Source organism: Condylura cristata, unplaced genomic scaffold (genome assembly GCF_000260355.1).
Source record: "Condylura cristata isolate star-nosed mole 26May11 unplaced genomic scaffold, ConCri1.0 scaffold00020, whole genome shotgun sequence".
Taxonomy (NCBI): Eukaryota; Metazoa; Chordata; class Mammalia; order Eulipotyphla; family Talpidae; genus Condylura; species Condylura cristata.
Window position 1 is genome coordinate 35,165,274 of NW_004567121.1, and position 4,311 is coordinate 35,169,584.

The window sequence follows — 4,311 nt, forward strand, 5'->3', positions numbered from 1 at the left end:
TGCAAACATATTCACACATATATGTGTGTACCTGTTTGTATATATACAAACAACATATGTATTTCTATTATCTACCAAAATATCATCTTTACTTACCTATATATTTATCTATCTATCCTCTATTATCTATAATCTGTCATCTATCTACCTACCTACCTATCATCCTTCTATCTGCCAATAATTAGGATTTGTAAGCAAAAGAAATCAGTTTGGGTGTTAGACATTTTCTAAATGTGTTCTCGATGTTTCCGAAAACGTGAGGCCTCTACTGTTCACTGCAGACATAAGTGGCGAACCACCTGTGAAACGTGAACTGGCTCCATTCTCTTCATTTGTTTAAAAAAGAGAAAGCAAAAAGCTTTGCAGATTTACATGTGGATACAAGGAGTTAGGTTGCTCAATTATTTTGTGTAATTAGTGCTGATTTCACTGGATCAGCTGACCCTGCTCCATTTATTAGATAACTAAGACAGTGTACTCTCAGGGATATTGAAAGCACACTCAAAACATAATCAATAAAGTATTGCTTGGAGATTTTAGGATAGACAGATTATACTGGGAATTCATTATTTTGCAAACACCAAGATTATGTTTTCAAAAAATATCATTATTCAAACAAGTGCTCACCATAGAAATTTAACACAGAGAGCAAGCAAAACACCAGAATGATAAAAATCTAGCAAAAATTGTGTAACAGCTACTTTTGTGTTTGATGTCTTAATTTGGCCAAGAGTTATAATGTTTTCGGGCTATTAGTGGATGTCTAGTTCTCCTTCTTTTAATATAATTGGGTCATGACAAGGAACTAAATTTATGAATGTTGAGGAACTGTACATACTTGTCTCATTGATATGCTTTTAGTTTCTTTAAAAATAGTGCAATCTGGGCCCTCCCTGGTGGCGCAGCGGGTTAAAGCACTGCACTGAGAATCTAAAGCAACTTCCGCATGAGTTCGATTCCCCGGAGGAGACCACATGGCATGGCAGCCCTCTCCTGACCCTACCGCTGCTCCCCTCAGCAGTGTTCTTCGTTGATCTGCCTGTTCTGCTCCCCACTCTGTCTCTGGTGAAGCCTCTCACTGCCCGAGCCTCTGGCCTGTACCCCAGTTCTGTATGCATAAATAAATAAATCTTTAAAAAAAAATAGTGCAATCTTTGTAACTGCTCCATAATTTTTTAGATAAAGGAATGCACTCAGGAAATGATGGTGCCTCTGGGCTGGCTTTATTCAGGGGATGGCAGCTCCTGCTTGCTCCCCCACCCAGCTCTCTTTTTAAATGACAAAAAGTGTGGCAAAGCACTCCTTGGAGTAAAGATATTCTTCTTTTCTTTTTCTTTTTTTTAAAGTCATTTGCTTTTCAGAATCATCCTTTGAAAGCGGAGCTAAGATGAGGTTAGGGATTGCTTCCCCTCCACACCCCTCACCCCAACACCACCCCAGAGCTGATAACCAGTCAGGCTAAGGTATGTAGACTTTATGAACATTACAAGCCCGTGCTCGGAAAGGTAGCCAAACCGAACTCACCCCTGGAAATGTCTATGGGAAGCATGCTTTGGCCTTACTTTGTAGAACTCTGTTAAAACCCTAGGTCTCATATTCATTGGTGATATCCAAGTATAACTGTGCCATTTTTCAAAGGGAACTTCCCCCTTCTTAACCTAACTCTCATCATTAATAACTCTCTGAAATTATGCATGTCTTGTAGGACAATACTGTCAGTTGTTACCCTGGTAATAGCCTCTCCATGGTGCACTGTGATCACAATTATTCTACCACTGGTTACTATTAACAGTGGCCAACAGGAATACAAAACCTGGTACATCTTTCACAACTTCCTTTATAAGAAGTGTTTTACTATTGTGAACTAGTGAAAGTATTGTCATCACCCCAGCCCTGGACAGGCCGATAGAGAGATGAATGCTACTTTGACTGTCAAACTCCTATTTTTATTGCTGGTGTCGTCTCAGCTAGCCAAAAGCTGATAAAAGACCCTCTTAGTAAGAGGAAAGTGTGACTACACGCCATCAGTGGAAATGCAGCTTAGGCTTGAGGTGTGATAGAGACAGATTCATTTCTGTTGCTGAATCCCACCCTCTGCATGAAAGGAGGTCGATACAAGAGATGGCAAGAAGGAGTCCTGTGGGCACAAGTGTTTAAGATGCTATTTAATACAGCAGAGAGCCAGAATACATTGTTGGACACAAGAAAGAAGGTGGAATGTGTAGATACAATAAAGAACTGGCATTTATGAATTGCTATCTGTTATTGGAAAGAGTAATAAGTCAGGGAAAGAAATGACTTTCAGTTTCCAGACATGCAAAGGTAAGTTAGTTATTACAAAAGTTTTGCTGTTGTATGTGCCGAAAGAAAGCATATGCATGTAAACATTTTTAAAAAATAATTCACTCAGTAGGCTTAAGAAAAATACTCTAGTTCTTAGTTCATTGATCTGACCTTTTGACTCAAGATCAGGGAATGAATCCGGGATGAAAGCCACAAAACAAAACAGAAATGAATCATTTACCATGAAAAAGGCATTTCCAGTCGCAGCTAACCTTGACTGGCTTTGATTGCATTTTTTGGGGAAATGCCTAGAAATTGGCTTTGGACATAATATTTGCTGTTCAACTCAATCACGGCTGTCAGTGGGCAATTGCTTGCAACAATTAGCTAAACCCCGTTATTGGACAAATTCCCTGGAGGGGGCACAGAGGCTGGAGGGGTCTAGTGCCTGTGGAACCAGGTAGCCATCGGTGAGGCTGGGGCTGCAGCAAAGGAGAAAAGTTTGTAAATTCTTGTCCAGGCAAGGGCTTTCAAACAGTCTTAACTGTTTGAAAAACACATTTGTCCCGATCTTTTCAGTCCTGGCAGGTGCCCAGGAATGAATTGCAGGACTGGCGAAAGAGAAGGAAAAAAAAAGCCACCAACTTGAGATTCATTTTTCAAAGGGATCAGGGGTAGAGGAAGAAAAATATAAAAGCAAAGGTGAAGTGGCGAAGGTCTACAAGATGGAGAAAGGAAATCTCATGGAGCCTGCTAGCAATTTCCACCAAAGCAGCCCCTCACCTGACAGAAATTCAGTACAAAGTACACTGAGTAACAACTCTACCATGACTACAGTGGCCGTTTAAAAGCCAAATAATAACAGGAATAATAACTACAGTCTTCAAAAACAGAATTCTCATAAGATTCGAGAAAAATAGAGTGAAAAGGCAATGTTAGCTAAGCTCTTAGCTAAATCCACTCTTAATGGCCCCCAGTATTTAAACTGTCATGGATTAAAGCCATGAAAATAAAAATTTCAATTTGAAATTTTATTAGCATGTTGCTAAAATGGTCAATAAAAACATCAACACGATAGGTTTGGTTGACATAGTTGGAAATCTGCTCTTTCATTTTTAAAACTTTTATTTCCACTTCCCCACCTTCTAAGATTCTATGTTAGGAAAAGCCAAACTCAACAGACTGGCTATGGTGTTGCAATAATGCTGGTTTCTGCAATGCTGCCATGCCTTTCTCCTTCTCTCCTCAACCCCTCACCTAACCCCTTGTGACTTAACCGATGTGACTTTTTAATTATTTGATTTTATTTTTAATGCAGCCCAAGAAGGGAGCAATCTAGGGTTAAGAACAGCAAGCGCCTTTCAGTACAAAGTCAAGTTCCCAGACGCCAGCCCAGGTGAACTTTCTCCTTTCCCGGGCCGGGCTGGCTCCGAACCAAGTTGTCTGCAGCCATTTTCCTCCCGGGACCGGGAGGGCTTCCCTGTGGCCCGGAGGGGGGCTCCCGGGCAAAAGCGGGCGGGGGAGCGTTTGCGTCCCTGGGTAGAAAGAACGGGAAGCAGACTGTATCTAGTTTAGCCGGGGCCTGGAATGCGCGGGGCTGGAGAGCTGGCAAAGTCCCGGGAGCCTCAGGTCAGCCAGTCCCGATGTGCTCTCTCCTTTAGTTATTCACGCGCGCAGAAGGGACAGGCGCGGTTCCTGGAAACCCTGCAGTCTGGGGACACATCCATACAGGGGCTGACCTGCGCCCTGAAAAGATCGATTCTCACCTCCGACCGGCCCGTGGATGCCCGCTGGGGCGGCGGTGACGGCCCCTTTCTAGTCAAGGGGAGGTCCTCTGTCCGGCGACGACGGCCTCAGGGCAGTGACTGTGGGGGAGAGGCCGCGTCCCTGCTCCCCTGGCCAGCCCCCCCCCCTTGAACTCCAGGGCCCGGCGCTCGCCGGTCTCCCCCCACCACCACCACCACCACGAGGGGCTCCGCCCGGGGCGCGCAGGTGCTTCTTGGTCCGGGAGCCAGTTCCTGAGACTTC